The sequence below is a fragment of the Fundulus heteroclitus genome, chromosome 3, assembly GCF_011125445.2.
Source record: "Fundulus heteroclitus isolate FHET01 chromosome 3, MU-UCD_Fhet_4.1, whole genome shotgun sequence".
Classification (NCBI taxonomy): Eukaryota; Metazoa; Chordata; class Actinopteri; order Cyprinodontiformes; family Fundulidae; genus Fundulus; species Fundulus heteroclitus.
Window position 1 is genome coordinate 25544664 of NC_046363.1, and position 11158 is coordinate 25555821.

Consider the following 11158-nt stretch of genomic DNA (forward strand, 5'->3'; position numbering starts at 1 on the left):
ACAATACCCCCGAGTCAATATGGTGTATCTGCCTTGAATCTCAAGGATGTGCAATGATATGCAGCTTTAAGTAAATAGGCTGCATCGTGATATTTCTACAGATCTCAAACTACAAGTCAGCCACCTACAAATGGGGCATTACGGAGATTCTTTCTCTTGAATTAGGTACACTACACCCTAAAGATGAATCACGATATATGCTTACAATATTTGTAAACTTTTCTTTAATGGTCTAGCCATCCAAAATTAATAAATACATTATTAAAAAGGAAATAAATCTCAACAAATCTCTGCTGTTGATTACTTGGTGCAGGGCCCCTACTTGGTTTCACCCTATATATAGTTTGCATGTAAAGAAGCAAACATCATTCATTCTGTTTTCAAAGAAAATGAAAATGGGATAAAAATGGTATGGCATTGTAAGGCTACTTATCAGATGTGACGGTTTAACAAAAAGTGATTAATTTATTCATAATAAGACCTCCATAAGGAGCATCAAAATGGGCCAGCAGCTTCACATACCACAGTTTATGAATATCTGGATGGGAATATTAACTTATAAAGTCAACCTGGCTCTGCAAAGATCTTATCTTATGTTCACCATTTGAGTTTTCTGTATATTACACTTATTTTTCTTTATTTGTGTTCTGACTCATTTGTATTTCATTTTTCTTATGATAGTAAAAGAAAATGACAAGTTGTTTTGACTGAGAAACATTTGTATTAAGCAGATGCATGTTTCTCTAAGGTGTACTTTAAAGGAGCATAGCGCAAGTTCCAGGATTTTTGCAGAAGTTTGCCCTTTTTTAACTTCAAAACTTGCACCCTGCACTTTTAAAGTATACATAGCACAGTAATATCAACAATACTTAAATATTTAAATATAAAATATTTATGATTCATGTAAAAATGATGCCACATTATATTGTGACATTTTTATTTGATCATTCCTAAAAAATGTTGACCAGCAGACCAGTATCCTAGAAAACTTGCACAAATGGGAGACGTTGACTCAGAAGATCCTGGTTTCAGAAGTACCGTTTTATCTCCCTTCACTTTACTGTATGATTATCCTTGGATTTAAATCACAGGTTGCAAAGGGCTCAGGAGATTCATTTTAATTTTAGTTTTAGTTTTTTCTCATTTAACTCAGTATTAGACACCACACAGCACAAACATTTAATCACACATTGCATTGATAGCTACATTTTAGCATTAGAGTAAAACTCACAAACAACAAATATATATCTGCTTGTCACTTTTCTACTGTGTGATCACTAGGGCCTAAAATTAGGTACAGACCTAGGATTAACTAAAATGATAGTCTATTTATTTTTGCTATAAAAACCTAACTAAATGCATCATCCGTGTGTGAACAAGTCTGCTTTGAATAGAGTTACAATGGTGAATAGCAGCCACGCGCTGCCAATCAAACGTGCTAATCAGCAGGTATGAACATGTCAATGAAAGCAAAAGTTTTGGCACTTTGTGTGTCTGAAGCTTCCAGGTGGATTCCAACTCAATAACAAGGAAGAAAAAGATCAGCCTGGCCCTGAGAAGGAGCTGTTAGCGTAATTTTAGGTAAACATTAATTCAAGGTCTGTCAAAACGGAGTAGAAAAAGATAATTCTCAAGCAGAAACCCAGTCAAAACAGAAGTTGACCTCAGAGGTCACATTTTGAAGTGTAAAACTGCCACCTTTGCTGTCAGAGGGAGTTTTACGGTAATGAAGAAAACAAAGAGACAGGACAAGTTTGGCTTGTCTGATTGGTTGCAAAACCTCTTCTCCATCAGAAGAACATGAACGAACATGACTTGATGGAGCCGTTGCATCTGAAAGAACAACAAGACACCCGACACCCTGTGCCTTGTAAAGCTCAAACCACACTGGAGATTATTTGGCCTAATATAAATGATCAAGCACAATGGTGGAGGCATGATGGCTTGTGTTTGTCTCGCAGACATGACGCGAGAGCACCAAGCAGTAGCTAAGCCAGTCGTGAGTTACATTCACAGAAATACTGTTTAGGTCCTTGAGAAAACTGCATACATAAATGCTCGCGAACCTGGATTAATCGATAGGTATGAGGAGTTGAGCAGAACTCAGACTACTCAGAAAAGAAAAAGAAAATTCCACCAGATGTAAGTGGCATGCTAGAAAAACAGTGGCATATGCCACCACATTATCGTAGGCGGTTGAAATGGTCAAAGTCAAAGAAAACACAGCTAAAACAAAGATTCAGTGGCATGAATGTTTGCTGTTTTCTCCGACACATACACACAGACCACATACACGGATGTTCGTTTTTCATAACTGCAAAAAACATACTGTCAATAAAACCAGAATACGACATTCAGCACCCATGCAGGCGTTTGGTGAAATTGGTAGGCCACTTAAAAATGGCATATACCATTTTTAAGTGGCACTTAAAAATTTTATATGCCATTTTTAAGTGGCCTGCCAGTGGCATATACCATCTCTCTCTCTCTGATTCACTCACCTCCATAATCATCTGTTTATTCGCTCAGCCCATTTCCTAGCAATGATCCTTCTGAACATGACCCCCCCCCCCCCCCAGATCTCTCCCTTCCCTCCTATTTTAATAAGCCAGTTACACCTTGATCATTGTGGGTCAGAAGTTTGCCTCAAAACATTACATTACTTTTTATTCAGTAGGAAAGAGAATAAATGTCATAAAGGTAGTCACAAATCCATCCCCATCACCTATTCTAAATAAATAAAACTGAGCATAGTTTATACTTTACTTTAAGGTAATGATTGTGTCCAGGGACTTTAATCTAATGCATGGCTTCATGTTTCAGTGACCTCTAAGATATAAAGATGTCATTTAATAGAGGGAGGGTTTTTTTGTTGGGATTGGGTTATTAGACTGGTTGAGAATCCGTCTTTATCGTCATACCACACACAGTCAGATGTAAAACCTCTAAACTCACTATTAGAGAACCGCTGAGAGTAGTTACTTGTTGTAAATGTTTTTCTGGGACTGATGTAAAGAAAACCCCTTTTCTGTCCAACCATCACTAAGGTAAACGTGCAGAGGTGGTCACATTCTTCTGCAACTTTAACTCGGCCATCGAGCTTTGGTCAGTTGGGCTCGTGATCAGGCATTTTAGCAACAAACACTCCAAGTGTATCTTGTGTGAGAGAAAAATGTGGCAGTATCATCCTTTGAATTATCACTTTTTTGACAATTCATCAAATCTTTTATTGTCATCTAAACAACAAATGTCAAACTTGTAATGGGTAAAATGTTAATATCAAATCTCATCGGCAAAAGAGCTTCTTCTACGTCGATTATAAACTATAGACCTTAGCAGCATTTTCTTTCCCAAATCCAAGCCAGGCTGACTTACTCAGGAAAAAAAGAAGTCCGGAAACAACTAAAACGTAGCAGGGGGCACAACAAGGTGGGACATGATGGTGCAGACGGGTGAGTCAGAGCCGAGAAATAAGCGAGGAGGTTTGTGAACACAAATCAGTCATTTAGGAGGAAAAGGAAAGGGGGGCGTAGCTGCATAAAATCAGTAAATGATGCGCTCTGGAGAAGATAAAGCCGTGATCATTGTTCTTCTTGCTCTGGTGTGCAGAGATAAAGATCACTGATGTCTGAGGGACAATGCCGCCGAGTCTGGTCAGACACACCCCTCATCAGACGCCGTGGGCTTGTTTTGAAGAGACGGCATGCTAAGTGTTGGACAGGAAATCAAAGTACAGTCTTGTTGCTGATCTGTGCACGTCTTTGGTCCGCAGCCAATTTGCGACACCATTGTGTGTGTGCGTGTTCTTGTACTTGCAGCTGAGCAAGGACATTTGTTGCTCATTTTACTAGTAAAGTGAGGACTTTGATGTAAAGTGAGGACCCTTTATTGGTCCTCACTTTTTTTTTCTGGGCTAGGGGTTAAGAATAGCAGTAAGGTGTCAATTAGGTTTAGGTTAGGGTAAGGTATAAACCCGTAGGTAAAGGTTGGTGTGTGTGTAAAAGGTTGTGTGTGGGACTTGAGGGGGTTAAGCAGCTGAACAATGAGTGACTCCTAAACAGGATCCCTCTGTTTCCTGATGCCCCATGAATAACACACACACACACACACACACACAGACACACATCTCACTGCACCGATCCCTTTAAAATGTGTCACACAACCTTCATCCGTTCAGTATGTTGTGTCTTAGAGAAACTCCAACAGGCTCCCCTCACTAATACCAACTTTGCGTTATTTATGTCCTCGTGGACAAACTCTGATCTGTGCATTTTGTTTCCGACCGTAAATGCACACAGCAAAGCCTCAGCTAACACGCGGTCTGCTTCCAGACAAACTCAGCATATAAAACACACACACACACACACACACACACTCACAGAGAGAGCTCACAGGGAGGCAGCAGGCAGCTTGTGCACATCAGTAAAAGCACACCTGTCCCAGCTGCTGTTTTCAAGTGAACCAGGGATAAAAAGGAATTTGCTTCCCTCAGGTTTCCTGAAGGCCCTCCCCTGCAGCCCTTGTCATCCCCGACCCTCAACTTGTTTATCGTTCTCATGGTCAGTTATTGTTCCTCCTGTTCCCTTCTCAAATCTCTTTCTTTTGCTTCACTGTGTTTTGTCTCTCCCAAATCTTATCTCTTATCTGTCGTAGCGTGGAGGCGCAAAACACAGCTTAAAAAAAAATGGAAACAAGGAATTTGCTAACAAGAAAACAGTGTAAGATTTAAAAAGAAATCCTAAACCTAACGTTTAAATTTATCTTTTTTTTTTTTGCTATTTCGTGGCAAAGTCTTGTAACGTCAAAATTTTGTTTTGTTGTATTCACTGTTTCTCTAAATGTTCCATGAGACCTTTTTGTTCCGCCTTGCGTTGATGGACTTCCTTACAGGCTTTGATGTTTTTAAATGCTGTTTTGCTTGTTCTTTATCAGTGATTTCTGAAGTGTCACCGTTTGGTGGTGTGCTTCTTTGCTTTGTTGTTGTTGCTTTGTGAAAGCCTGGTGACATTGGGTCCTTTTTTTTTTTAAATGTTTTGGCCTCTGTTTTATTTTCAAGTTCCGTATGTCATTGTTGCCATTTTATTTATATTTTATTTTTGCTTTACATGGTTTTATGAAGTGTAACCTTTAGCTAAATTCAGATGTTTGTCATTGAAGTCGTTTTCCAATTCACACTTTGCACCCTGATACAAGAAACATTGAAAATGGATATGTATAGAAAAACACATGTGAAGAAATAGGAAATGGGCCGGTTAAACTATATTAAGGTTCATATCAAACTTAGTTTCTAACCTGTGAAAATCTTACCTACTGCAGTTCTTTTTGATTTAAAACCCTTTTGATCTGATCCCAGAGAAAGCAACAGTTGTCGTCCTTGGGTACATAGTGCAGCATCCCCTTCCCTTCCCCCCACCTGTTGCCACCCATAGAAAGTCGGCCTGCAGAAACAAGGCTCCTTTACTTTTCTCCTGTCAGAAAGACAAATTCAGCTGCTTGAAAATATGTCTGACTGCAAAACAGTTTAGCTGTCGAGCTACGATTAGCGTGTCTGTTAAGCAGCTGGCCGTAGGCTGACCAGTCGAGCGGAAAAGCTTGTCTAATTAACCAGCTAACATCAGCTTGTCATACCAATGATACTCCAATAGGAGCAAAATGGCAGCAAAGAATGATAGTATGCACAATAAAATAGTTCACCTAATAGATAGATAGATAGATAGATAGATAGATAGATAGATAGATAGATAGATAGATAGATAGATAGATAGATAGATAGATAGATAGATAGATAGATAGATAGATAGATAGATAGATAGATAGATAGATAGATAGATAGATAGATAGATAGATAGATAGATAGATAGATAGATAGATAGATAGATAGATAGATAGATAAACTTTTTTCCGGACTCATGGTCCAATAAATACATACATAAAAATGGATAAGAAGGAAAAGAAAACACACAATACAAGTAACATTATCAATACTTTTAGTCTTTTAATACTTTTAGTTAATGTTTATTGCTATTTTTTCCCAAATTATTTCTAGCAAATTAACAATGAATGTTATTAATTGCATTATAGCGTAGGAATAATTGTTTTTTTGTAAGTAAAACAAAGACAATATATGCCTACTGTGATGTCACAGAGACCAAAATCCAGTTGAACAGTTGAAAGAGAACCCCGTTGGAGACTGAATCAGGCGGCCACGAAGGGGAAATGTCTTCTCTGTCTCTGTAGGACTTGCTAACAACAGAAAGTGCAAAACAGTAAGAAAATTTTCAAAAAATTCTATTGAGATGTTGGTTAGAGGAGAACTTTTTCCTTTTATCCTGAAGGTCCATTATTATATCGCAGAGCTTAGTATTTCCTAATGTGGAGCTGATTATAAGTTTGGGAGCCACTGCTTTAAGCTTACAACCCAGATGCATAGTAATCCTACACTGATTACACAATCACAGTGCCTTGACAAAAGCATTTATAACCCATATTTTTTTCACATTTTGTGACATGACAACCCTAAACAGGTTTCATCACGGCTTTTTTAATTTTGTACAGCCTTTTTAAAACGGCACATAGCTTTTCTTTCACTTCACAGTTGGCCTACCTTGTGTTGATCAGCTAAAATCCAAATAAATTATTTTGAGGTTATTGGTTGTTACATGACAAAACATAACGCACTCTAACCCTAATGTTTTGCACCGTTAGATCCCCGGCAGTCATAATAGGAACCTGTCAACAGCTCTCTGTGTTTTAAATGTGTTTTAAAAGAAGAAAAGAACATCTCCCTTCCTCTTAAGTGGTGTAAAATCGGGAAACCACTTCAGGCTCCTTTGACATAATCAGATTGCTCTCTCTAACAGAACACACATAAAAAAGAAACCCACAATAAACATTAATATTAAACCCTCCTGTGGCTGTTTTTACTGGCATACGTGTGTCTGCACGCACTTCTTGTTTTTCCAGCAGTTGCTTCTGTATGTAAAAATGGTAAACGCGTTCAACAACCGGTTTCATTTCATAATAATCATTTTCTCCTCTAAGATAGTAAGTAGTGCAACTGTTGTACCTCCCCCACCAACAACTTAATGCATGCATCACAGGTTGCAAACAAAGCCAGCTTTCTTTCTCTTTCTTCCTTGCACACATGCAATTACATGGAAAAACTTGACTTTTCAACTCCTACACTTTTGCCAGCTGCTGCCAGAAGACCTTTGCTCTACAATCAACTGCTGCTAAAGTGGGGGAAAAAAAAAAAAAAAAAAGATTAACAGGCAGAACCTCCGGTGTATCCTCAGCATTTGACTGCGGTTCGGTGAGAGCTGTCAGTCTTCCAGATTGTTTTGCTTCCATCGCCTACATCTCCTCCTCCTGCCTCTGCAGCTGAAGCAGCGAGCGGAGTGATACGTGGACAGCTAGTCATTAAGCTGTCAGAAGAGAGTCTGTGGAGCAAAACTCCGCTGGCAGGATTGGATGTACACATTTCACTTTGGGTATACATCAACTGTCAGGTATCCTTCTGTTTTACCAGCCGTACATATGAGAGAATCACACGCCGGGTGAGAGACGACAGAGGATTCAATAAAACTAGAGTCACGTGTATAAAAAAAAAATAGTGTTATATAACTATAACTTGAAAAGATATGGGAATATTGGTGTTTCTTTTAGAAAGAGGAAACTGGTAAAGGTGCACATTGAAGTCAAGTTAAAACGCTTCTGCCCCGTATTTAACTACTTTATCAAGTAAATCTTTTTTTTCCTGATCTTAAAATGACACACAACCGAGACGTAAATACCCACGCAACCCTGGGGGCCTTCATCATGTCTGAGCTCGCCTTCCTGCTTGGCGTCAATCCATGACAAACACTTGCCTCAGACCGATGCGTGTGGGGCAGCTTTGTACGTGTGCGTGCGTGATTGTTATGGGGGGGGGGGGGGGGTTTAATGCATGAGGGATTCAGTGCAATGATAAAAAAAATAAGTCTTATTAAAGTTTCTGAGGCAGAGGCAGCGATGCGTTTAGTCCAAAAGTTCCACCAACTTTCCATATTTTGTAGCGTTCACACCTGTTGGAGCTTGTAGAGGCTGGGATGTGTTATTAATGTGTGTGTGTGTGTGTATGTGTGTGTGTCTGTGGAGGAATTAAAGATCTACAGCTGTAGAGGTGCTGAGGGCGGCCAAGAGTAACACCTGTTTGGGCTCCTTGGTTCCACTTCTTTCCTAAAAACTGAAAGGCCACCTCAATCTACCGTCTGACAGAGTTATACCATTTTTACACAACATATTCCCTGGCTCTTGCTTCAAAACAAATGTTTCTCAGAAATTGTATGACACATTTTTACTTCCACATCCTGGAAATGTATTTGTTATTCCTCCCACATGCTGATCAATACGATCGGCGTCATTATCGTCATCACCATGAGTCACTGGCGACGCCTTTAAATGTCTTAACCTTTGCTGGAAATTCCTGTTCAACAGTCGTGTGCAAGCAAACACGCGAACCGTCGCTGACATGTTTATTTTTCTTCGTTCTGCTGTTGTTGTTGTTGTTGTTGTTGTTGGAGGAGTCTGGTTGGCGAGGGTGTGTAAACTACGCAGAGTTGTACTTTAGTAGTGATGCAACAACATCAAAGCGCACCAGGGAAAAACGTTAAGGCCGTAGATAGAATAAACACAGTTTGAAGTTTCATCACTGTAACATGTGAAGCCTCTGGTAAAAAAAAAAAAAAAAAAAGGTTTAAGAATCCATAAAATAAATTCAGCTTTTACAACAGCAACACCATTTTTATTGGAAAATTTAGAAACATTCAACCTGTAATTGTAGGACATGGAAGCTGAAACATTTTTGAATCAAAACCTTTCACTTTGATCATCGAGAAATCTTTAATTACTTTCACTTTGATTAATCCACGACTTTCTTTGTCACAGAGGCTCAATTCCCTCATCCAATCATCAGAATATGAATGACTATAGAACATGCCGAACCAGTGAGATGTGCATTGATCTTCCTACATCAGAAAATAACGATTTGCCAAAAACAGCTACATGTCTACAATTAGAGCAATAATTAAACAGCATTGTCTGGCATGGAGGAAAGGCCCTTATTGTTAAGTACGATGGAGAGTTCATGATGCTGTGGGCCTGATCAGAAGGGCCTGTGATCTGTGCTAGAAGGCATGGCACCAAAGAGTTTTTGAAATCCCAAAACATAAACAATAAAGGTCTTCATGGGTCTTCCAGCAGGACTGTGACCCAAAACACAAGACATAACAGGTTCCCCAGACACAAATGAACCTTCTTTGTGTTAATCTCAGTCCCCATAGCATAATCTGATGATCCAACCTTTGGGAAATCTTATAGAAGATTAAGTGCTATTAATTTGGCAAAAGAGGCTTGTTCAAGGTTTTAATAACCGAGTTACCAAGAAAGTGTGGCTCACTGGATTTTGTTAAAACATTTATTTCTTATAGTGGCATTTTCGCCCATTAATCAAATGTCCTCAAATTAAAAGTTCGTTTTTTCTAACATTTTCAACGTGAGGTTTCATATTTTAGTTAAAGAAAGGGTTTTTAGCACACCTTTTACTGTGGGTGCCAATAAGTGTAGACCATGCTATTAATACAGAAGATAGAAAAAAAAAATACTTGTGTGACTGTACTTGGGTGGATTAACACTAATAGATAAAAAATAGGAATTCTGAATATTTTTCTGATTTTAAATAATTAAAAGCACAGAAATTGAGTCAGGTGAAGACAATAGACGCTCAAAGGTTTTCTAAGTGGCAGTTTCGAATATGTCAACGCAGATTTGCAACCAGTGCAGGGGACTGTGGGTGCACCTGTTGCAGAGCTCAAGTCCTGTGCATAAATCTCAGGCAATGCTTCCCCCTACTGGTCATACCCGCTTCCACTCAGCAGGCTCCTGAACTTAATTGTTTGGTCTGTGTCTGTAAAACCTTTCGTGACTGTGAATCATTTTGTTGTTGCATAATGTGATCTGTCTTTGTAGAACATGCCTTTATGCCACTTTGTCTGGGTAATGACAGCCTTTTAGAACAACTGTCCTCCCCACTACCAGTTCTACTGGCTCAACCCCGCCCCATCCAGTGCTCGCAGTCTGTAACGCAGAGCCACAGAGCTGTCTTACCAAATCCCTCTCTCTCTTCTGCTGGTGGTTTCAGGTGTCCCGAGGTGTTTCCTGCTGCAGCAGCGCAAAACAGACAGATTAAATTTGAACCCAGTGGCACTTTTATCTGTTCCAACAGCTTCTGGTGTACTCAAATGATCAATGGGAGGCTTGCCTTTACACGCAGACCGGCACGGCTCTCTCTTGGAAACTGCTTTTATTTGCCATGACATATAAACAAAAGTTTGCTTCATTAAAGCCCGCTCTGTTTGCTTGCAAATCACCATGGGATGATTTTATACAGAAGGGAACCGTTCAACAATGCAGGTAGATTAAACAAAACAGCTTGTGATATGTGGTTTATGGTAGGGATGGAGATGAAAACCACAAAGTAATAAGATAAGACTTTAACAAAAGAAGCTAGTGATAACAATGTTGTCGAGACTCTAATCCATATTATATTCCTAAAGGAAGGGCAATCTGCGTAGCACTGAGGAAAGCCAAAATCAAAGAAGTCTAATCTAAAGTACTTGATAAAAATGATTCAAGACAAGATAAAACAAAGCTAAAAAAAAAAAAAAACATACAAGATTACAAAAAGACAAAAAAGACCTAACATCACACGATGCATGCAGGCTCTGTAGGTGTGAAACAAAGATGCTGAAGGAGTTAGTATTATGGATGTCAGGTCAATAGGGCTCTGAGAGATGGTGTGTATCTATCTCCCAGCTGATGGCTCTAATTCTCACAGAGGTCAGGTAAAGAGTTGGAACCGTGAGGCGGATGGAGGAGGTGAGGTGGTGAGCACAGAAAGGTCGTTGATGAGCTTTAATGTGAGTCGAAAGGTTTTTGGGGTGAATGCGGTGTGTAATGGGAATCTAAGGAAGTTCCTGAAGGACTGGAGTAATATGTTAAACAGATATGGGCAGCAGGGCACTTGTGTTAGGTAGGAGAAAGCAATCAGACCGGGCGACTTTATTTATATAAGCTTTTTGCTTTCAGGAGGACACGATTTTTTAAAATGAGGAGAGGAGGA